Here is a 26,376-nt window from a genome sequence, read left to right on the forward strand (position 1 = left end):
ATACAAAATAAATTTATGAATGCACAGTCAAAAGGTGAGCCCTTCAAAAGGATCCCTTTCTTCTCATTTTAGTGGATGGATTCCGTTCTTTTATGAAAAGTGCGATGCTAAGTTTCAGGTACAAAGTTTAACTTTTTTTTCGAGTTTTAGTGACTTTTTAAAGTATAGATAAATTTAACTGTGAAGCAAAATTTTTTTTTAAAAAATGCTCACAAAACAGGCAATTTTCACATTAAAAGTTCCCTTAACATTGAATAAGTCATCTAAATACGAATCTTTTCTTTTTTCTTCAAATCCTCGCAGGAAATTTTTCTCTATGAAAGAAACATGAAAAACGTGGAAAGTCTTTTTGTGCATCAAAAGACAATCTACTTTCCCACTTTCTTTGTAAAGCAAATGTCTTAATGTTTTTCTATCATGACCTCTATTTTGGTACCACAATCACCGCTGTTTAACTTCTAACTGTAGCCACCAGTCCCCGTGAAATGGCTTCGCCCTGTTACCACAGTCCTAAATGCTAAATGCAAAAGAACGTGCAGCATCACATTTGGCCTCTTTGTCATTTTCTGGTTTCCTACCACATTCCTCTGAGAATCTGTTCTCGCTTCCTTGACGCTGCCCTCCCCATAGACACTCACCAAGCCCCTCATATGCCTCACTTTTACCACCAGGAATCCATCCACAGCCTTTTTCTTTTCTCAACGTATACATTCTTCCTGGACCATTTCCCCCCAGAAGCTAACTCTATCTTTTGGTTATTCCCTGATCTGTCTCTCCACCAAAACCTCTCTCTGAATACTGAGCTCCTCTTCTACAGTTCATTAGAAAGAGGAGTTCATTACCTTTTCCAAGTAGATCCCCCAGAAGCACTTCATGCGCACCCCATTCAAAACAGAATGAATCCTCCCCCGCCGCGACTGCTGCCCCATCTTCTTTAATCCCCTTCTCTATGAACTCCTCAAGCCAGAAACCCCAGGAGCCGCTTGAACTCTTCCTTTTCTCTCAGCAATGACCCCAAAACACATCTCCAAGCCCTGACAATTTTACCTCCTAAGTCACTCTCAGATAAAGTACCTACACTCTCCTATTTTTCGTAATGAAATGTATCAATCACTACAAAGCAATATTTTTCTCACTGCAGAAAAATTCAAAATAAAGATAATAAAGAGGAAAATTAAAACCATAATCTTCAGCCAAAGATAAATATTCTTAATACTTCAATATATATCCTTCTACATAATTTTCTTGCTTCTATAGCACATTTTCCTGTCATCCATAACCCCCCTTCTAATCCATCCTTCACAGGAAGACAGAGTGATGGTATAAAATTCAAATATGAGGGCTTCCCTGGTGGCGCAGTGGTTGAGAGTCCGCCTGCCGATGCTGGGCACACGGCTTCGTGCCCCGGTCCGGGAAGATCCCACATGCCACGGAGCGGCTGCGCCCGTGAGCCATGGCCGCTGAGCCTGCGCGTCCGGAGCCTGGGCTCCGCAACGGGAGAGGCCACAGCAGTGAGAGGCCCGCGTACCGCAAAAAAAAAAAAAAAAAAAAAAAAAATCCCTGTGTGTGTGTGTCCAACATTGTCTTCAGGATTAAAGTTCAGAATCCACAGCATGGCATAAATCACTGCTGGCTTTGCCACTTCCTTCAACGCCAGCCATTTTCTCCACTACTTTCTTTGCTTCAACCATTTCCATTTTCTTGCATCCTCTGTATATGACCCTACATATACTGTGACCTCTGCTCAGTGAGACTTATCCTGTCCTCCTCCATCTGGTTGACTATCATTTGTCCTATTAGTTCATCGAATCCTGCAACTGCTTGCCTCAGTTATTGTGAGCAGAGTGGTCCTTCTCTATTCTCATCATTCTCTCATAATTCCCTGAGCAGATCTTTTATAGACCTTATTGTCTGAATATTGTAATTGCTTCATCGGCTCCCACTGTTGAAGGAAAACCCAATGCAAAGGCATCTTCTTTATTAGCCTTCAGCAGTATGGTTTAAAGCTATGTAGTTTGGAATTAAAGAAATGGGGATTTTACCCCCAAATCTTTTATTTACCTCAGTGTAACCCTGGGTAAAGCAGTCCATCTGAGCCTCAATTTCTCCATCTGTGAAATGAAGTGATCCCCTATTTAAGAGACTACCAGCACAAGATAAGTCAGCGGTAATCAACTGGGGCAATTTTGCTCCCAGGGAGACATCTGGCAATGCCTGAAGATATTTTTGGCTATTATCGCTGGAGGGGGAAAGATGCTACTGGTATCTAGAGAGTAAAGGTCAGGGATGCTTCAACACACCCTACAATTCATGGGACAGCCCCACAACAGAGGGGACACCCAAGTCCCATTGTCAGTATTCCCATGGTTGAGAAAGCCAAAAGGCAATGCAGGTGTGCTTTCAGGCCAGCACACGCCCATGTTAGTGCTTGGTAAGTGGCAGTGATTGTTCACATCAAGAGATTCATGTATTTCCAACTTCTTACAGAATTTGAATTTGTGCTGCTTCATTTATTACATTTTATATGTGGTAGATTACCTCATTGTTCCATAAGTGTTCATTCCCTGTAACCTCCAACTCCATGGGAGAAATATACTCCCTCATCCATTGACTTGCTTTGACCAATGGAATGTCAACAGAAGTGGCAACGGGCCAGTTCTGAGCCTCACCTTCAAGCGGTACTGCATGCTTCCACTTGCTCTCTAACTCCTGCCAATAACCAAAAGAACGGCTTTCTCCTAAGCACTTTCCCTTCATCACAGCCCCAAAATAAACACTTAGGAAACAGATCTAAGCACATCCCCACAAGCCAAAGCCTGGAACACACCTGCCTGGACCCAACCCAGAGTTTGGTGTTAAGCTAAGATCAGCCAAACCCTAACTGATCTGCAGACACACAAACATGAAATACACGCTGCAGCTCTCTGCCTCTGAGATTCTGTGGTTGCTTCTTATACAGTGATAATTGACTGATAAACAATACGCCTTTTTATCTTTATTTTTACATGCTTTTTCCCACATTAAAAAAAAAAAAGAAAACTTAACAGCAAGACATCTTTCTTACCAGAATGAAATCTCTCACAGAGGAATAGCCAATGACAGCATAACATTACCTACTAAATGCATTTTTCTTCACTTCACGTTCAAGGTTATATACTTATATATGAAAGGTTTTCTTTCCAAAGGAAAATGAGTCCCAAAAGGGACCAAAATTTGGCTATTTATTAAGAAAGTATTCAGAAAAAGCACAGGAAAGGAAGAAGATAAGAAACAAAGCAACAGCTGGGATGCACTTTTTGCCATCTCATGTAATTAGGAAAAGAAGATGTAAATTACGATGAACTTTTCTAGAGAGGAAAATTAAAGTAACTCTACTCCAAATATCTTAAGTTATAGGAATGCTCTTTATGTTTAATATTCTTTTGCTCTATGTGCCATTTCTTTGGTTCTTGATTTCCTGTTATTTATATGTTATAAATTAAGGACATTAACTAGAGGATCAATATATTATCCTTCTCACTGCCTTAAATGCTATAAACTTTAGTAGCAATGTTGCCCATAGTAATTATTCAATAAGTGTTTTATTAGTGAAAAATACCTTGTCAATCACATTTTATACTGTCTTTACTTCCTACTTGTACTGTTATCAATTTTTTTTCTTATTTAATACAAAAGTTTATCAACTATATCTGAAAACTGGCCCCACTAATCTAACAATGCTTGTCAATCATTCTTTTCCCTTGCCCTTTTTTTTCAGACTACAAATGAATTGTTAGAAATGGCCATCCTAATCATCTATGGACAAATTTTGCCTGTAAGTCAGAAACTGGCACAGTTTCTTTCTTATGTTATTTTCATTGTTTACATGAGCGTAATCATATGTATCAGACTCTCAAAGGTAGCTGCACACAGAGACAGAGAAATTGACAGATTTCAGCACAACTATTAAGGAAAAACTAGTCATATAATCACATGCAAAAATCTTTATCTCCTATCCTTATATAAGAGTGAAAAAATTGCATGTTACTATTCTAGTTTTCCTTCAGATGGATATTGATAAACCAAGTTAATAGGTTAGTTAATATTCTGTAAAGACAAGAAAATGTCGTGAACATTTTTGGCACGCTATTCTTCCAATATCTTCTAATTGTACACATTGACCAAGGACTCTTGCCAAGAAGAAAACAGATTTATAAAGTACAAGATATGCAAAATATCTCCATCACAAATGACTTATTATATAAATTCTGCTGTTGAGAAATCTAATTTACTTTACTGAAAAATCATGAAGGCATCAGCACAGTACTACAGAAGCAAAGCTTTCAACAATTCCTGCCCTCCCCACAGCCCACCCTGGGTATCTCAACTTCCAGCTTCCCCAAATACATTTCAATTTTAATGTAAGCAACACGATTTTTAGACTGAGGGAAAAAAACTGCAATATTCTTTCATGCAGAGTGAAGATCCAGTTAATGAGCAATAATTAATCAGAACAGCTTGCTTCAAACTACATTCTTATTGAGAATTATGTGGAGTCTATAAAACTGATAGTCTAGAGAGCTCTAGGGGAAAAAAAAAAGATTTCTCCATGGTATCCTTGCTCAACTAACACTGCTAAGAAATGGAGCATCTTAGCCTGAGAGGAGAGAAATAGCTGTCATAAACAGGTTCCTTACTATTCCTGGAGTATAAATAAAATTTTGAACTGCCTGTTTAAGCTCCTTTTCTTTGCTGGTAATATTCTGTTCTGAAGCTTTGTTGATGGATGCCAACTCTAAATATCACCTGTGAAGGAGATAAAACTCAAGTTTACAGTGAGGTGCATGACTGTGTCATGGCTAAGAAGATCTGGTACAACAATTTTACAACAGCCAAAATATATATATTCTTGCTTAATGTCAAATACATGGAAATAAAAATATACCAACCAAATCTCAATTACACTGAAAAAAAAAGTGAACCTTGTACTGTACCCTTACAAGGAAGCATTCTATAACCAACCTTGCTTACGTTTCTCCTTCTAATAAAGGCAATCCCTCCACTGTCTGACCCTACTTCTATTGCTGTGTTGACCCCTCTCTATTGCGATTACTCATTATTTTCCTTAATAGAATATGAGAGTCAGGGAGGAAGGACCTACGTTTGCATGCTCCCTGTACTTTTAGCACCTCGCAGAATCTCAGGTCTGAAAGAAATATTCAACATATGCTCACTCAATTGAATTCAACAGTGAAATCATACTCTTCATTCTCCCATCTCTTCACTTTGGTGAGCTCAGTCACCAAACCACCTAACGTCAACCTGCAGAAAACATTTTCCACTTTGCTAAAAAGCAGCAAAACTCAGATTCTTCTCCATAGTAAGGGATGATATTTATCAAAGCAGCTCAAAATATTTTAAAGGATATTACTAGATTCTAGGAAAAGCCATTTAAAATTGGAATTATTTTAAATATTAGCATACATATATTAAAGGTGATGGAAGAATAAAATTCAGAATTGTAAAGAACAACTCCAAGCAAATTCTACACTTACTAGACAAAAATATTTGAGATAATGGTGGGAAGGGAGATAGAGAAAACTTAAGAAGTATGAATAATATGCAAAATGGGCAACTTTCCCACCAGATAATTTTTAAAAGGATAATTCTAACTCTTTATCATTTGACATGTATATACTCTTACAGTAATAATTTATATATGCATATCTTATAATACATTTTTGCCTAGTGCTTAGTGGATCAATTGTGGTTTACTAAGAAAATTCAAATGACAAATAATGTGTTCAATAAATGACTGTGGTGATAGTTGTGGTAGGAGCAGACACAACTGTATTAATAAGTAGTATTATTAATCTTACAAACACTCAGTAAATGCATTATTCCAACTGTCATCAATACTTCCATCAATAGTTTCAAATATCAGTTTGAGTCAATAAGACAAAAATATTTATGTATATATAAATAGCCTCACTATAAAAATAACATACATATTGACAATAACTAGGAATAAAATAAAAATTGAGTTCCCCCAACTCAGATATTTCTCTCTACCTAATTTGCCAGGCCACTAAAAATGTTCTTAGTGCCATCAGCCTAGAAAGATATGTTACGTATGCAAAATATTATTGATACCTAATTGAGCACTTACTATATATCAGTCACACTTTTAAAGCCCTGTACATGTAGTCCCTTATCAAGTCCTCATAACAACTCTTTTAGGTTAATATAGTTTTTATCTCCATTTTACAGATGAGGAAGCTGAGGCACATAGACATTAGGTTAATTATCTAAGGTCACAAAATAAGAGTTAGAGTTAAACCCAGAGGATGCAACCCCAGAGACCACACCTTAAGGTCTAGAGTGCAAAATAAAAGAAAAATCACCATCCAATCCATCTAAATATGACCCTGACTGACACCAAAAAACAAACAAACAAAAATCACATTAATTGAACATCAACCACAGATTAGGTACTATGCTGAAGAAATGTGTCTCAGTCTATTTAGACAGCTATAACAGAATACCATAAACTGGGTGGCTGATAAATGGCAGAAATTTACTTCTAACAGCTCTGGAGGCTGGGAAGTCCAAGATCAAGGAGCTAGCAAATTTGACCTTTGGTGAGGACTCACTTCCTGGTTCATAGGAGGATGTCTTCATGCTGCATCCTCATATGGCAGAAGGGGTGAGGGAGCTCCCTGGGACTTCTTTTATAAGGGCACTAATCCCATTCATCAGGGCTCCATCCTCATGACCTTATCATCTCCCAAAGGCCCCACCTCCTAATATTATCTCATTGGGGATTAGGTTTGAACATATGAATTTGGGGGAGACACAAACATTCATTCTATAGAAACATGGTTACCAATATAAGACATAAATTCTGTTCTTAAGAAAGTAACAATACTCGATGAATAGAGAATTCTGGGGACAGGACCTGCTAGTGAAGAAAAGATGCTGTGAAATGACTAAGAACTAATTTTGAATAGATGTAACAGAGATTATAGTGGACATTTAAAGCTATGAATATTCGATAACATTTTAAGTGGCAAGAAACTGCAAAGCACTGAAGAATTTTAAATTGCAGAATGACACATGAATATTATATTAAAATCTTAATCTGTTAAGTCACTGGGGATCAGCAGAGGAAAATGCTAAAGTAGTTAGTCCAGCCAAGAGGCTGTTGCAATAAAAAAAAAGAAAGTGTCAAGAGGAACAGGAAGAAAAAAGTAAATTTGAGAAGAAAAGCTCAATTTTAACTAACATGGAGAAGAAGAAATTTGAGTCATTGATGTCATTGAAGTTCTCAGTCTAAGACTCAGGGTAAAAATGATGATACCATGCATAGAAATGGGAAAGATGGGATGACAAGTTGTTTTTGAGAAAAGGATGAGAAATTTACATTCAAACATAATATTTAATGTGCTAGCAGGATATCCAGGTAGAAATATATATAGCAGGCAGCTGAGAGACAAGACTAGGTTAAGAATGAAACATTCAAAGAAACAAAAATAGAAAGAGGAAAGATAAAAAGAGTGAGGGAAAAATGATCTTAGGATCAGGATGAGGGTCCACAACAAGGTGCCAGATACAAGGTGATGACAGGACAGTTCTAAGGATGGAGCTGCAAATGAAATGAATTAGTAGTATTTCTTTTTCCCTAAGAGCACTCTTCATCAAACTGTGGGGCAGCATGAGAAAATGAAGTGCCATGCTATTACCACTTGACATCATCTCTCTTAACTTCCAGACGTGCCCTGAAAAAGTACACCCCAGTAAGACTGCAACACAAATAAACCAGAGTGAACTAAATTAATGTTCCTAAGCTTTCCACCAAAGGTCCATTAATCTGTTTCACAGTAAGGATTAAATGTATTAAATGCATGAAAAGACTATATTTAAAGCTGAAATTATAATAAATACTCAGAGAGACAGTATCTTCAAACGAGAAAAACAGAAGGTAGTTCGTGATCACCAGGATAAGAGGCAACTCAAAGTAAAATTACACGTAACGCAGGAATGTTTAATGTGAAACCAGGTCCTGCCTCAAAGGGGTGATTGCTACAGAATTTCCTCTGCAAAACACTCAAATGAAGGATCAGTAAAGAAGAAATGTCCAAGCATACAGTCTCACAAAACACTCCACAACTAGCACCTTTAATCAAAAGATAATCTATTAAATATCACAACACTCCTTCAGTTCTTGTTTTGTTCTGTTTTTTTAGTGTAAGGTCATAGTTATCAGCACCTCATGGGAGCGATCAAAACTGGATTTGCAGACTTCTACAGTATGTTGACGATCACTTACAATAAAAATCAGAATGAGAAAGGGAAACTGAGAGGACCATTGAGCCAGGTAATAGATTCAGTCTAATATATCCACACAGCAGGAACCAAATTAAAATGTAGATAGAATTCTAATATAGTCCAACTGTAAAGACTTGCTCCAGCAAACAGCTAATCCTGAAGATACAAAATTGGTTACATTAATTATTTTAGACATTTCTACATGTATAAACATGTAAGTTAAAAACAGCATCAAGATCACAGTATGTGAGATAAAAAGGGCAAAACACACATAAGTTAGAACCACTCTCTTACCTGATGCAAGATCAGGTCATAAAATAATACTTACATGATTCAAAAGAATGCAGATGATTTCAGTGGATCACAAATTAGGTACTTAAATTCAATATGCCTTCTAATGGCATCTAAATTTTTCCTGAGAACAAAGCAGGTTGTAATCTGTTACTTTCCATCTTCTGTCTCCTGTCCAATTCTTTTTCCCCATTTCCTTTCCCAGCTGAGCTGTGATACCACTGTCAGTTTCAGCCGCTCTGGTAAGGAAAGGAAGATTTCTGTAGTAAAGAAGCACATTTCTGTAATTGCCAAGGGGCTGTTTGACAGAGATGGAGGGATCTTGTAGACAGGCCTTGCAGACAGCTGTCTGAAGGAAATCACTGTTCTGCTTCAGTTAAAAAAAAAAAAAGAGGAAATAAAAAAGAGGAAGAAAAAAAGGAATGAAAGAAAAAAAGAAAGCATGTTCATGGATAAGGCACTAAGAGAAAACAGTTACAATGACATAATCAACCTACTACACTGTTAATCATCCTGGTCGTGGCAACGTAATAATAAAAAGACTGAAAAGATTAACATAAGGGTAGATTCAAACCTAGGGTATTTATTTATTTTTCTGGAAAGATGAATCTGAATTTTGATATAAATAAGGTTTACAAAACCCTGAATGTAGTAAATTAGAAGAGGGTAACAGTGTTATTTAAACTTCTGAATAGAAAAGAAAAAGATATGATAACCTTTGAAATTTGAGTGAAATTTTTCAACTACAGAATTTGCTATCTGAAGCAAATTTGTAAAACTGATCATAATTTTAACCATAAAAAAAGCTTAAATATTGAATAGCAGAGGTTTTATTGGCTAAATTTTCTAATAAAAGTGTAATAAAACTAGAAATAAATAATAAGAATCTGATCATATCTTCAAAATTTTGAAACATATTTGTGTTGGTTTCCCAGGGCTGCAATAAAAAAGCACCATGAACTGGATGACTTAAACAACGGAAATTGATTGTCTCACAGTCTGAAGACTTAGAAGTGTGAGATCAAGCTGTTCTCAGGGCTGGATCCTTCTAGGGACTGTGAGGGACAGTCTGTTTCATGCATCTCCTCTAGCTTCTGGGAGGCTCAGGCATTCCTTAGCTTGTAGATGGTGTGCTCCCGTGTACATGTCTGTCTCTGTCAAAATTTGCCTTTTATATAGGACAACAATCATATAGCATTAGGGTCCACACTATTGACCTCATTTTAACTTAATAACCTCTACAAAGACGGTATTTCCAAATAAAGTCACATTCTGAAGTTAGGATTCCAACATTTCTTTATGGAGGGAACACAACTCAACCTACAGCAACATTCTTTAGGGTAGATTAAAGTTTCATACAATATGCGTTCTGTGCTCCCTGTGGGAGCATCAGTGAGCGCAATTCCATGATATCAGGCCTGGCCTCAGGACTCGCTTTGACAGATGAGATGTGAGTGGAAGCAACATGTACCCCTTCTGAGCAGAGACGGGGAGCCAAGACCATCTTTCCCTTGGTCACTATGGCAACATCATCCCAGACAGGGCTGCTCCTTTAGCCCGAGCAGGAAAAGTCATCACGTACACATAAAGGACATGGAACCTCCTTGTGGATGTAAGCCACTGATATTTTGGGAGTAATTAAAACTACAGTAAACCTAGTCAAATCTATCCCAAAACCCTCTAGATTACCTCAAAGAAGAAAACCAAAGTAAAAAAAAAAAAAAAAAGTAAAATTTCAGACTGTCGAAAAGAACACTTCATAGTAAAATCTATGCGCTACAGCAAAGCTGTAACCAAAGGAAAATGCATCCCCTAAAATACATTCATTACCAAAGAAGAAAACTGTAAAAGTTCAAAGAAAGTAATAATCATCTTAAGAAATCAGAAACATATGAAAGAAAATTTTTTTAAAGTAGCAAGAGAGAGTTTTAAAAGATTAAAACAGACCTTATTAAAAACAAAAGGGTAAAGGATAACTAAATCTAAAAGAATGTTCTAGAAAAATAGTATCAACATAAACAAAACCCTTATTAGGACAGACGTCATGAGACAAAGAAAAGAAGCTAGAGAAAAGAGAAAGTGGGAGAGAAATGACAGCATAAAGAGGATGGAAATTTAAGAAAGGTAAGAAAGACAGAAGCAAAATTAGGAATGAGAAAGGACACAAACACAGACTCTTGGGAAATTAAATACTCTTCAAGCTTACTTCCCAACATTCCCAGCTCCCACACTTGGCTGTGGCCTTAGGGGAGTACTCGTGGGCCCTTTAACTCTCCAGACCTTCTTCTTCACTAGGGAGAGGAATCACCTGACCTTTGTTCTTCCCTTGATATCACCATTTTCAGAATTTCTTTCCTAGTCTTCTTCCCCAGCAATCCACATCAGATGTCGTCTGTCTGAGATCTTATCTTATATCCTGAAAGGTATCTTTAAATCCTTAAAACACACTGAAAGGTAATCGTCTATTTCCAGCCATAGATTTTAAGCTTGTTGAAAGCAGTCATCATTTTCAGTCCTGTCTCTAGATGAAAGACAGGCGGCCCTCGTTTTGCACAGTTCTCTGGTAACTAAGATCAATGGAGCCATGTCAGTCAAGGACCCGGTTCAGATGGGCATGAGTTTCAGTTACACAAAATTGTGCAAATCGAGGACTGCCTGAATACAGTTAAGTGCCCAGTATTTGACATATACTAAGTAAAATATTGACGAAGGAATGGATGGATTCTCTAGAGCAGCTTACACACAGACTTGGAGTTGAACAGAATTTTCAAAAAAAAAATTTACTAAAAATTAAGATAGAAATAAGGAAAATGAGGACAACATAAATCAGTCCCTGAGAGTATTCTCTTGCAAGACTCAACATTGATCCTGGGTTCTTTCTCTTCCTAATCCCACCCCACAGTCATTCAGTTACCCAGTCTTGTTAAAATTATCTTCTAAATAAACTTAGAATTTCTTTCTCCCCTATTCTCTATCATCATGAACAAAACTCAGTCCTTTTTTTCTCTCATTCAGACTATTAGATAAACTAACTGGTCATACTACAACCAAAAGAAATCAGCCAAAATCTTAACTCAATATTTAATAAATACATACTAAAAAACAGTTTTAAAAACTTTTAACATATTTCAATTCTTGAAAGCATTTCAAACAAAGAGACACTGAAATTTGTCCTTACTGAAAAAAGCAAGAGAAGAACTGAGTAAACAGTGAGATCTCAAACGATGTTTATGATTTAACTTTTATTTAGTTTAACTCAAATTCTGGGAAGAAGCTTTTGATGAAGCTACCATATTTATCTGAATAAATTTATACTGCCTACTAGAATGCACTGAAATTGAGAGGGTCTATGATTAACAGCACTTAGATTTGATGGAATATTCAATAGATTCACAGGGGTGACTTATTTAATAAATTTTGCCTTAGGGAAAAAATTAAAGAAAAGTTCTTTAAATGAAGGCAGAAAAGACAGTACCTGTGAAAATCTTTGGGTTGAAACATTTAGACATTTTAATACAAAAATATTACAATAATATTTTGCCTATGGATACCCAACTGCTCAGCACAGTGTGTTGAATAGGAATTCCTTCCTCCATTGAATGGCTTTTGCAGCTATCAAAAATCAATTGGGCATAATTTTGTGGGTCTATTCTGGGGCTCTTTAATCGGTTCTATGTGTCTATCCCTCTGCCAATGCCACACTTTCAATTAATGTAGCTATATAGTAAGTCTCGTTGTCTGGTTGAGTGATTCCTCCCACTTCACTCTTCTTTGTCCAAGTTGTTTAAGCTATTTCAGGTCCTGTGCCTTTCCATATAAATTTTAGAAAAAGCCTGCATAGGTCACACAAAGTCTGCTAGGATTTTGATAAAAATTATATTAAACCTATAGAGTAATTTAGGTAAAAAAAGTCATCTTTACTATGTTGAGTCTCCCAATTCATGAATATGGTATGTCTCTCCATTTATTCAGGTTCTTTGATTTTTTTTTCCATCAGCATTTTCAGCGTACAGATCCTGTACAAGTTTTGGAAGGTTTATACCTAAGAATTTCACTTTCTTTCACTTTCCTTCTTCCTAGCTATTCTTCACATCCCCCATATCTCTTAAAATGTATGAGGTTGGATGATACAATAATTATACAATCATATTCCCTTAAGCAATCACTCTAATGTGCTTCATGTGAACTCTTTGATTTTTATGTGTTCCAGTAAAATATATAGAATTGTTTGGTACATGTATTTTTAAGATACATATATGGTATTGTGCTACATACCTCATTCTCACTCTGCCCTTCTTCACTCTACCTTATGTTTTTAAAGTCTATTCCTGTCACTAGGTATGCATCCAGTTGATTATTCCCCATAATTATATTAATAATTATATATATAATTATATATATTATAATTATATATATATATTATATATATATAAATATATATAATATATATATTATATATATTACAATATATATTATATATATTATATATATTATAATATATAATATATATATTATATATAATATATATAATATATATATTATAAATATATATTATATATATATATAATTATATATATATATAAATAATAGTATTCCCCATACTATTCCATAACGCATTTCTGTGTATTTTTCTTACCTTTCCCTCAGTTACAGACACCCAGACTGCCTCAACTGCCAGCTATTACAAGAAACACTGCAATTAATATGCATTTATATGTCCCCAAATGTTCTCTAAAAAATTTTCCTATATATATATATAAGCAGTAGAGAATCAGAAAGAAGAAAAAGAGGGAGAGAGAACACATATTTTTGCTAAGTGTTGTCAAATTGCTTTCCAGAATAGCTGCACCAGTGTAGGCTGACGATTATTAAATATATTCTTAATTTGCATTCGAAATATACGATCCATTAAAATAACAAATACACTAAATATATTGCATAAGAGTTGCCAAATACAGAGATAATTTAATTTAAACCTACTATGAAGGTTCGTAATAAAAACAAATTAAGCAAATTGGCCTAGATCATCCTAAAGTATTGCCCTGAGACTACAGCTAGAAAGTAAGCATATTAAACCCAGATTTTAAAAATCATAACATGAACAGAGAATTTATTGTTCCTTCTTAAACCGCAGGACACCTTTGTCCACCCCTCTGACCCCTTTCCTAAATCACACTTTCCAGGGATTTAGTGTCCATCTCTCTCCATATTGTCTTTCCTCACATAAAGAGAAAACCCTCTAAAATGCCGCCCAGACAAGCAATAATAATATTTCACATTTCCAGCAGGTAGGAAGTACAACTATCAAATAGTTACATAATTTTATGGAACAATAATTAGAAACATTTGGACCAAAATAAAAATTATCTTAATGAACAGTACCCTCCAAAGTAGTTCAGTGAAATCTTAGATGGAACTTTTTGCCATATTCTACCAAGCACAAAACCTTTCACATTGCTCTGAAGACTATGCATTTACTTATTTATTCCATGCTGTTGTGAAAGGACCAATTTAAAGTTAGTGGCTCTATCTAAAAACTCACAAATGCATAATCTAAAGAAATGCCAAAGTAAACTGCATACATCCCCGGAAGTGATCCAAATGAATCTAGCAATATCAAAAATGTAAAGCCTTTCACATGTGAAGTTCTTCTCATTTGGCAAAGGATACTAAGAAGATTAAGGCTTTCGTTAAGCCATTGAATAGTTTTCCATGGACTCTGTCGCTTTGCACCAAACCTTAGATTTTGGTGTTTATGTTAGTTTCTACTACAGTGAGAGTCAAAATATTACAATTTAATACCATTTAATGAAATTCGAAATTACATCTGATTACCAGCTGGGCAGTAAAAAGAGTTTGCTTTAAGATGTACCAGTTATTATTCACCAAATAATTTCTGTCAATGGCTTGTCTTTACCATTAGAGAGCATGTTTGGCCATAACCCCACACACTTGCAATTTAACTCTTGGAAAGCCCATCAGGAGCAGGTCCAAGGAAGTCTGCATCACCAAGGCCCTTCTCCTGCCTGGCCACTGAGGCACTTCTGATAATGTGCCAATTGACTTTATGCAATTCCCCACTTACAGAAATTCCATTAGACAATTTTTACCCTGAGATGTTCTGCTGCCACTCAAATGTTAGGGAAAAAATATACACCACACATAAAGGAAGAAGGATAGCTACCATCTACTGAGTGCTTATTACATACCAGGCATGATACTAGTTACTTTACTGGAATTACCATGACCAATTCTTATTAATTGCAACCTAGAAGAAGGTACTATTATTATCCCCATCCTACAAGCAAGGAAATGAAAGCCTAGATGCAGGTCTTGAGAGAGTATTCAAACTCAGGTTCTCTAACTCTAGAACCCTGTTCTTAAACTCTTAAGCATGTTGCCTATCTGATAACAATAACAAATGTTTTCCCATAACAAAGACCAATGTTTATTCTACTATAAAGTAGCTTCAGTTTACTCCTACTTATGGTAAAAAAATGAATATGCTTCATAAGTTAACATTCAAGTCAAGTTTACACCCTGAGGAGATGGAGTCAAAGAAATAGTACAAGAGGAAAATATTCTTCAAGGTGCAAAAGTTCAATTATCTTTGTTTATACTAAAGTTAGCCCACAGGCAGAATTACTCTGGCATAAAAGAAGCACAGCATAGCTATCCAACAATTACCTTTTATTTACTGTTATGACTTTCTGGATCTTGAGATGCTGTTTCAAGCCCTTTGCCTTCTGCATGAGAGCTATAGCATATATACCCCATTTATTGCTAGATATATTTTATGCTAAAAGCATGAAGATATGCATGGATAATTTCCCATCATGAACAGCTACATTGAGGAATGGCTATAAAATTTAAGTCCTCTATTTGCCTGAAGAAAGAGAGGTATCTTATTTTCCATTATATCTTACCACTTTACCAATTAAATATTATGGACGATTGTTTAATATTTTAATCTTAATCTGCTCTTCCCCCAAGGCTATAGAGGGAAAAAAAGCTTAACTATTAAGAAAATTCTCACAGTTTTAATAAACTGTACTTTATAATTTACAATGAATTATTATATTATTTAAAATTTCAAATTAGACAATAATGCCACTTATATGAACTGTATTTCTAATTCATTAAGAGATGATATAATAAAGAGACATTATTGAAATTATTGATATTGTTTGGTAAACAGAACTTAGTTCATTTTTATTTATATAAAAATGTAAAATGTGCTCTTGGTGTTCTCAGAATTACCACCAAGACTTCAAATTTGAGTCTTAAGGGACTTAAGCTCATCACAGAACCTTACTTGCTGAGTTATTGACAAACAAAGATTTTATTTTCAATTTTATATAACCATGTTATACCTTTTATAATTAAAATAAGTTTAAAATAAATTTTTCATATATAAACTCATGATTTTGCCCATAATTTCTATTATGCAACTTTATTCTAAATACTTTCTCTCACTACATGCTTTCTCCAGTCCATTCTCAAAGTTTGTTTACAAATTTCATTCAAGTCAATCTTACTTATTTGTGTGTTATTCATTTCTTTATAAAGTCCTTCACTTTGTATTATGCTAAGTATTGAAAATAGGTTTCATTGGATAGAATCATGAGTTATTCTATCAAAATTAATTTTATTTTCATACTTAGATATATGTTATTGAAACAACATCTCTTTGTCTGTTTGACTTACTTCACTCAGTATGACAATCTCTAGGTCCATCCATGTTGCTGCAAATGGCATTATTTTATTCTCTTTTAAGGCTGAGTAATATCGCATTGTATATTATATTGCTTATATGTGGAATCTAAAAAAAGGCTACAAATGAACTCATCTACAAAACAGAAATAGAGTCACAGATGTAGAAAATAAACTTATGGTTCCCAGGGGTAAGGGGGAGTAGGGATAAACTGGAAGATTGGGATTGACACATACACACTACTATATATAAAATAGATAACTCATAAGGACCTACTGTATAGCACAGGGAACCCTACTCAATACTCTGTAATGGCCTATATGGGAAAAGAATCCAAAAAGAGTGGATATATGTATATGTATAACTGATTCACTTTGCTGTACAGCAGAAACTAACACAACATTGTAAATCAACTATACCCCAATTAAAAAAAAGAAAGAAAGAAAGAAACATATGTACTACTTTACAGAGCTGGGCCGTAGGGAGGAGCTGGATGTTGCCTGGCTCTTCCACACCATTACTCTTGTCAATGATCAACCTCCTCCAATATGTTTATGGCGTAGATTGTGGTGATGGTTTCACAGGTGTATACTTATCTCCAAATTGTTTGTATCAAGTTTTATACAGGAAATACAGCTTTTTGTTTATCAATCATACCTCAACAAAGTGGTTTTAAAAAAAATATTTAAAAATTAGAGCTTCCCTGGTGGCGCAGTGGTTGAGAGTCCGCCTGCCGATGCAGGGGACACGGGTTCGTGCCTCGGTCCGGGAAGATCCCACATGCCGCGGAGCGGCTGGGCCCGTGAGCCATGGCCGCTGACCTTTCCCATTTGGGCCGCTTTCCCAAATGGGCCGCTTTCCCATTTCCCACCACAGCTATTCAAAACTTCACCACCATACACACACTTCCTATTCCATTTTACACCATCCCCTAGAGCTCCAGCAGGGTTCACTGTCCCTAAGCACATTGCCATAGAGGGTGATCACCCCCAAACGTGGGGTTCAACCAGTAAGGCAGAGGAAAAACAAAAGGTTTTCATGTGGCATATGCCACACAACAACCACAGTGAGACACAAATCAATATCTCACGATAAACTACTACTTATGAGGTAGTATGCAAAATGTGAAAAGACACATTGTTGAGTTTTAAAATAATTTCTTTAATATTTTAATAATGCCAATATTTTATCTTTCTTGTAAAAATAATATAAATAAATTGATCATTAAATCATAGCATTACCTAGCTTAGATAAAATTTTGTAGGGCCTTAAAATACATTGGACATTTAATAGAGACAAATCACCCTTCATGAAACTAAATATGTTGACTCAAAAATAGCTATTAAAAAAATGATCTATCAAAGGAGCTGGTAAGTGCATCAAGGGTATATTTCAACAGAATTTGTTAATGAAATTTATAATCAGTAAAAACATATAATGAAATTATTACTTTTACTGTAATTGTATTCTTCACATTAAATAAATTTAGATATATTCAAAGGATCCCTCAATCTTTACCTTTCTACCAGCCTCTTATAAACAGGGAAATACCCTACTTTCAATATTAAAACTGCTTACTGTTAGAAATATTAATTCCAAGACACACACTGACAAAATATATTAGCTGACATCATCAAAAAAAATCCATATTCAGATGTTAAATGCACAAAGCTAATCTGGGGATGGGGGAAAGCATGAATTTCACTTTTAATATCATGTACATTTTAGATTGCATTATCAACATAATGAAAAAGTTTGTTCATGGAGTAAAAGGTTTTTAAAAGAATTCATAAATATTACATTACAAATTGAGTGTCAACCACACATTAGTGACATCACAAGTTTCCCTTGAAGTTTACTGCCACACAATATTTAAAAAATTTGATATTAATTCAGCTTATTTTCTTTTTTTCTATATTTAGTTATAAGAAAAATATTTTAAAGAAAACATATTTTGAATCTTCTAAAAATGCCTGATTAACTTTAATAGCCTATTACTACTTTTGGAAGTAAACACTTCTAAGATAAATGAGCTCTGTTTCAAAAGTAGTTAATAATTAATTGTTTCTTTCTTTCCATAGATTACTAATGTTATCAACATTAACATTTGAAAATATAAAACAAACTCAATTTAAATACTAGGAAAAAAAGATTATATACCTTGTCTACACTTTATAAAAGGTCACTGTACTTTGCATGAATGTGGGATTTAGGAAATTCATTGTTTCTAAAATATCTAATAGACAATAGGTTGATCAACAAGTACTAAGTTTAGAGAGTAGAATGGTGCTTAGCAGGGGCTGGAGGGCGGAGAAATGACCCTGGTCAAAGAATACAAACTTCTAGTTACAAAATGATTAAGTTCTGGGGATATAATGAACATCACTGTGATTACAGTTAACAGTACTGTAGTATATACTTGAAAGTTGCTGAAAGAGTAGATCTTAAATGTTCTTGCTGCAAAAAAGAACTGGTAATTATGTGACTTGATGGAGGTGTTAGCTAACACCACAGTGGTACCCATGTTGCAATACGTAAGAGTATCCAATCAATGGGTTGTACATCTTACATTTACACAATATCAATTATATCTCAATAAAGCTGGGGAAATTTTTAACATAAAAAGATAAAAGGTTTTTTAACCTAAAACAAAAGTATTTCTTTTAAATTCACCCTCAGAGCTACGTGACGGTTGCTATTTCCATGCTCATATAATAAATGTAAGGAACCAGAAGATCCCCTCATCTCACCATCTGAGAAGAGCAGAGTATCACACAAGGAAGTGGGAGACACGAGGGCCAGAGAGAATGATGTGAGGATGGTAGTTCCATGGATTGATGGTGGAGGGTAGGCTAGAAAACACTTGCAAACACAGGAATCTGTGTTCAATTTGAAATTATTTGTGATTTTTAGATTTCACCTTCCTTTATCACCATCATCTCATAAATAGATACAACTTAGGTTAATGTGTGTACGTGTATGTGTGTGTCTATGGAGTGGTAATTAAGAAAAAATTTTTCATATGAAATTAATATGATAGAAAAGAGACACAAAAGCAAATGAAAGAAAGCAGGGAAGCAGAGGCAGTAGTAACCATGAGACTGCAGACTGTGGAAATGTGCAGAAAACTTCTGGAGAGCTTGAATTGCCATAGAATATGGAAAGAAATTTGAATTATTTTAGCTAAAACTTTAAGACGTGGCAATATCTGTACCTAGAAGAAAATTTTTAATACATACAGAAACACAACATGGTACATATCTCCTAAGTGTGTATACAGATTCACAAGACATATTCATAAGAGAAAATAAAGAACACACAAAATAAAGAAGTATTTTTGGAAAGACATTCAGACACCCCAGTAATTAGGAAACTGCACGTTTTGAAAACAAGATACCATTTCACATCTATCAGTTCATCAAATTTTATTTTAAAATTCTTTTTTAACTAAAAAATTTTTTTAGAATTTTTTTTTTAATTCTGACAATAATTTCAGAATTATTGGGAAGTATTGGGAAGGATGTGGAATAAGGACAAAGCACACCAACTGCTTGTGGGAGTTTAAATAGGTTCAGCTCCTTAGAAGAGTAATTCTGCAAAATATCTGGTCAAGTTGATGAGGTCACAGCCTATAAGCCACAATTTCACTTCTACATATAAACCCTAGAGAAACACATGCCCTCGGAGACATGAACAAGAATGTTTGTTGCAGCACTACAAGTGCAAATATAAGTTGGGAATTATTAAAATATCCATCACAGGGAGGGTAAATAAATGCCACATATCTATAAAAAGAAATTGTATAAATCAATTCACACAGATGAATAAGAGATAGGGGGACAGATAAATCTCAAAAACATAGCTAGTTGTAACCTCCCACATGTCCTGGCCTTTACTCAATACATAGTTACCTTTTAAGAATCATCCCTTGTGATCCCTCATGTAAAAGTAAGATTAATATGAAGTTAACAAAATGATAAAGACCCTGATGAAATGCCAACTCATCTTCTAGGCAATAAATGCACAGTTCTCACATTGAAAAGATTTAACTGAAAATGGGCTTCCCTGGTGGGGCAGTGGTTGAGAATCTGCCTGCTAATACAGGGGACACGGGTTCAAGCCCTGGTCTGGGAGGATCCCACATGCCGCGGAGCAACTGGGACCGTGAGCCACAACTACTGAGCCTGCGCGTCTGGAGCCTGCGCTCCGCGACAAGAGAGGCCGCGACAGTGAGAGGCCCGCGCACCGCAATGAAGAGTGGCCCCCGCTTGCCACAACTAGAGAAAGCCCTCACACAGAAACGAAGACCCAACACAGCAAAAATAAATTAATTAATTTAAAAGAGAAAAAAGAAATAGAAAAGCCTGATTGTGCCAAAATAATTAAGAGAAACGTACAACTTTAAAAAAACAAGACTTAACTGAAAATGTATTTAATATAAAATCAAGAAAGAATTGTTTAGCCTACCATAAGCAGGTTATTGTGCTTTCTAGGTAAGATTATCATAGCAATAGGTGATATTATCATAACCTATCATCAGTCAGAATTAAAACAACCGAAAGTTTACTTCCTAAAACTTAAAAAAGAAATATGGCAAAGTAACCTCTTAGTTCTACACTTCAATGTGTTTCCACACTTAGTTCTACGCTTTTCATTTTTTTTTGCTTCATGCAAAGCAAGCTTTATTTCCAGCTGAAAAGTAATTTAAGCTCTGGAACTTTCATCTAGAATATATTAAAATTAGTCATTTTCATAATTAATAGCAGCTTGCTGACACAGATTCAAAAGAAAAAACTTCTAACATTTCAGAGATACAGGACAGTTGGATAAAGACCAATTGCACTGGTGGCTGCCGTGTGAGATAACACACTAAACCACACGCTGCTTCAAACCAAGGGGAAAATGCAATCACATTCAGAATACACCACCGACAGAAACATTATAACGTGCTCCTTCCTGGTTACTGGGAGCCGGGGGTGGGAGGGGTACGCCATGAAGCTTGTAGGATCTTGAACCCAGGCCCTCGGCAGTGAAAGTGCTGAGTCCTAACCACTGGAAAGCCAGGGACTTCCCTCCTTCCTAGCTTATAAAATCAGTAAACAAATGTTGGCGTATCAGAAGCCTGAAGGAGCCAATAAAAGTAAAATAGCTTGAAAATTTGGGCAACGTACCATCTAAGCACCTGGCGGTGCCGGCACTTAGTAGGTACTCAACAGAGATATTAAATGCATGAAGCGAAGGGAAGGATGAAGGGGGAGAGGGAGAGCAGAACGCTTTCATTTTATTTCAGAACCAGCTTCCTGCTAAGTATCATTCATTCATTTATCCATGTATTCATGCAGTTCAGTTAATTACATTTACTGCGTATCTGCTCTAGGTCTAGAGAAAGAGAAAAGCCAACACGTCTCCTCAACACTGCCAGTCTAAGGCTACCTGTTCTCTTACCCTTGGGCCTTTGATCAGGTAATTCTCAGTGTTAGAAATAACACTGTTCCTTTATCCTTGCACATAATGCTCTTCCAAGGGATAATTTTAAATATCGTTCACCTCTGTAAAGCATAACAAAAGTGAACAAACTAAGATTAATGTACTCCAGGCTTACTATTGTAACATTTATATAAATCTACTCATCTTCTCATATGTTAAGGTATTCAAATATTCACTACATCCTTGTGCCTTCGACTATATGTATGTGGATATGTACATACATTTTACACCAGTTTTACAGTAGCTATACACTAGCTATACACTTCACAGTAGGTAATATCTGTTAGTGTAAAAGAGGACAATACTTTAATTACATTCACATTCTCACTCTTAATTTACCTGCTTTTTAAACAAAGATATTTAATTTTGAACACACTCCTATATTTCATTAAAAATAGGAATGTAATTTTTATTAAAGTCCTAAATCTAACATTTCAACCCAAGAGGACAAGCTTACCAATCTTTCAGGTACTTTTAATCAAGAATGAAAATTTAGGGAGACGCAAGAGGGAAGACATATGGGAACATATGTTTATGTATGACTGATTCACTTTGTTATAAAGCAGAAACTAACACACCATTGTAAAGCAATTATACCCCAATAAAGATGTTAAAAAAAAAAAAGAATGAAAATTTAATTAGCCCAGAGAATGAAATCGTCAACAAAAATATTAACTCCTTCTTGTTCTAGATATCGTTCATCACTGAGTCTTTTGTGATAATGCACTTTTTAAATGCCATATAAAAAACTGGAAACTTCCAGAATAAAGACTTAGTATATACCATATATTTTAGAAATATGTGAGCTATTTGAAGATGAGAGAAATAGGAAAAGATCTATCTCTAAGGAAAGATAAAACTTCTTAACCTTATCTTTATAACGTTTAAACAAAAGATAAGCTTCTGTATTCTCCCCAATATTCCTGCAGTTTAGTTTTGAAAATTATGCTGAAAATTTTGTATAGTTTTAAATTAAAGAAAACAAAAACTAAGCCCTATTCTCTTATTTAAACAGAGATTTTAAAACTGACAAATTTGAAAGCTGGGTAAGAGTTGCTTTTTTACAGTGGTTGACACATTCTCTGTCAACTTCTTCTATTTCTTCAGGAGTCACACCAAACTTTAGTGTATAAATAAATAAAACATTTATAAAAAATATTTGCAAAATGTTTTCTTTTCTTTTTTAAAGTATGATCTCTATTTTTATTTATTTATTTTTTATACAGCAGGTTCTTATTAGTTATCTATTTTATACATATTAGTGTATACATGTCAATCCCAATCTCCCAATTCATCCCACCACCACCACCCCCTACCCCCCTGCAAAAGGTTTTCGAGGCAGGCAATCCCACACTCATAAAGCGGCTGAAGGGAAACAAACTCTTTCGCATTATTGCAGGCTGCCCGCTTTATTCATGAACGTAATCAAGCCCCTGAAAATGAAGAGCAGTTGTTGTCTGCACTGTGACGAAGCCAGCAGTCTCTGTGCAAACAGCACCACTAATTCATGAAGAGCAACAGACACAGGGATACCCGCTTGCTCCTTTCATCTTATCAGAGGCTGTATGCTACGTGAATGACAACCCACAGGACACAGTGAACCCCAGGTCGTACTTATGGGTTCTTCCAAAACCATATTTTTGTTTGCCTGTTTTATTTTCAGGAGACCTATAACACCTTAACTGAAAAAAGTAGAATTATCCCAGTAAGGAGGCTGATTCCAGTCCCAGTGATATTACCTTCCAGGGCTAAATTCCAGAGCTGAATGTGGGCTGTACGTGGAATAACCTTATGTCTTCTGGTACCAGCTGCCGGCACTGTCTCCTCTCTTCGGAGCTATCCCAGCCTCCCAGCAGCCTTTACCTTACAGTCGTGTGGGGTCCGCTACACCCACACACCCAAGCGATCATCCCCACCAGTCATATCCAAAGGTTTACTTCAAAAACATGCTGCCAGGCTTCCCTGGTGGCGCAGTGGTTGAGAGTCCGCCTGCCGATGCAGGGGACACGGGTTCGTGCCCCGCTTCAGGAAGATCCCACATGCCGCAGAGCGGCTGGGCCCGTGAGCCATGGCCGCTGAGCCTGCGCGTCCGGAGCCTGTGCTCCACAACGGGAGAGGCCACAACAGAGAGAGGCCCGCGTACCGCAAAAAAAAAAAAAAAAAAAAAAAAAAAAACATGCTGCCGAGGAACCCCATAAGATCTATGAGAGAAGGGACCATACTACATCCCAGTCCAAAGTCTTTTATAACCCACAATATGGCTAAAAGGACAGGGTAGTACTGCTGAAGTAGCAAATAGAAGTGAAATATTAAAAAATAAAAAGATCGAAATGTAGCACATCTACTTACATGACTTAAGCAGTGAAATGATTTCCTCCATTAAATTGCTCTCAAGCAGACTAAGTTTCCCACTAAAATGTATTAGCTTCTTTCTTCTTAGGAAACACAAAGGCTGATTTGTGTTCAGACATTGTCATTACATAGAAACTAGACAGAGGGCTTTACCTATTGATAAAGTAGCCTGTTCAGTTATGATACAGCAAATGTGATCTCTCAAATGGCTTTTAGCACATATATTTAGCTTGTTTTTATGGAACTAAGCCTGAAGCTACTTATTCTATTCATTAAATTAAAAGCAGGTATTCTTCTTGTAAGAGAATTTGTTCCAGTAAAGTTAGTCTTTAGGAAAATTTCTTCTACAGCTGTCTTGCCTTCTCATGATTCTTAAATAAAATTGATATGTCACAAAGGGAGAAGATGACAATTTATTATAACAAATTATATTTAAGAAAGGCCCTACTTTTTTCACTTTTGTAATTGATACTTAAATACACAGCAAAACTCACCCTGTTAAATATATCAGGTGCAATTTACTGAACAAAAAATAACAAAAGTTATACATAATATTAACTGACACTCCAGTAGAGATAATCTCATGTCCTTATACTACTGATCAGTTGTCGCCAAACTTTTAGCAATATCACCAAAAGTTTTCAGCAGCCTAAACCCATGTTAAAAGTCTAAACATTCCAGGTTTTAGATTTTTCCCAATCTTTTGAATTTAATGTGCTCTATCTTGATCAATTTATCCAACAATATGTGAAAAGGTTTTTAGAGTATATTTGAAGACAGAAGAAAACGTTCAACTACCATTCATTGAGTCCCTACGTGACGGTAACTGCTGGCGCTTTCTTTCACCTACATGGTTAACACTGCTCTCCAAAAACGTAGGTTTGACTTGTCACGATCTTCTTCGGCCATACCTTCTTACTTGGAGGGATTTAGTTTTGACATTAAAACATGAGAAATCATAATGAAGCTTCCCTGTTCAAAAATCTTTAATGATTCTCTCAAACTCAAGTTGATGTTTCAAGTCTTCTTTCACGTGAGTCCAACTTACCTGTTCAAGCATATGGTCCACAATTCCCATCCACATCTCCCTGTTCTGGTAAGGTTGATTTATTCACTGCCCCCTTTATCTCTAAACTGTATTTTCCATATTGTACACACTATCATTTTCATAAGAAAAAATCATTACATCACTTTCTGTGGGTGGTTAATATCTTCTAGTTCAGTCAGTTCAAGCCACCAATCTTTGCTTAAAAGGCATATCAATATATTTGCCTCCAACAATTTCACATGAATAAATTCCATAACATAAATAAGGTTGTTTTCTAAGACATCTAAAAATATTACTGGATTAAAACATCTTCAAATCTGACATGTCACAATTTCTATAAAAAAATCATCAATTCATCATGAACTACATTTTAATTCAACTTAAATTCTGTCCAGATTTATTACATTCATTTTATTTAATAAGTATAGTTTTAAAAACTAATCAGCTTTGTGATTTAGTTCTGTATGTAAACAAAGCACAAATTATTTAAATAGATTGACATTAATATACTTATTTAAAAGGAATACTAGCAGAAGTTATATTTTGCATTGAACAAAAGCAATAATTTTGTTTGAAAAGCAGTGTAATCTAAATATTTTCATTCTAATAATACACAGAATAGCTAATGCTTTATAAAAGGAAAAATAAATTAAGCTGTTTTATTGTAGCAATAAGGAATTGTACAGAGGAGATGACTGAAATAAGAAAAAGATCACCTGTTTTCCAATGTGTATTATAATTTTATAACCCATTCATTTTATTTCTGAATATATTGTTTGAATTAAGGTTGAGTTCTGGTCGTAGCTGACCCTTAAACATCCAATTAATATTTCTTATTTTACTATTTATCAGACTTGTCTACCCTTCGATATATCACACTGGTGTTCTTAGGAAAATCACATGAAGTAGTAGAGGAAAAAATTAGACAAATATTTTTTTAATTATATTTTTGAAAATGAATCTATCATTACCCAGTTAAAAGTGATGAGACTTTGTTTTATAGACTATTTTAATAGAATCTAATAATCATGTCTGTTCATACTGAAGTAAGACCATGGGTCAGAGTATTGCAGGATTTGGCAGAACCCCCAGAAAGGCATAAATTTCACTAACATTACAGACTCCCTACTCTAAGTCAATTTATATGCCCCAGAATAACCTCAGAAACAAGCTGTGA

At 35.4% G+C, this 26,376-nt stretch overlaps 1 protein-coding gene across 1 annotated transcript in view; it reads right to left on the bottom strand.

Moving 5' to 3' along the window:
* Positions 1–26,376, bottom strand: part of GPC5 (glypican 5) — a 1,376,579-nt gene that overhangs the window by 1,307,145 nt on the left and 43,058 nt on the right. The gene's annotated exons all lie outside the window — the stretch shown is intronic.

Source organism: Orcinus orca, chromosome 18, assembly GCF_937001465.1.
Source record: "Orcinus orca chromosome 18, mOrcOrc1.1, whole genome shotgun sequence".
NCBI lineage: Eukaryota > Metazoa > Chordata > Mammalia > Artiodactyla > Delphinidae > Orcinus > Orcinus orca.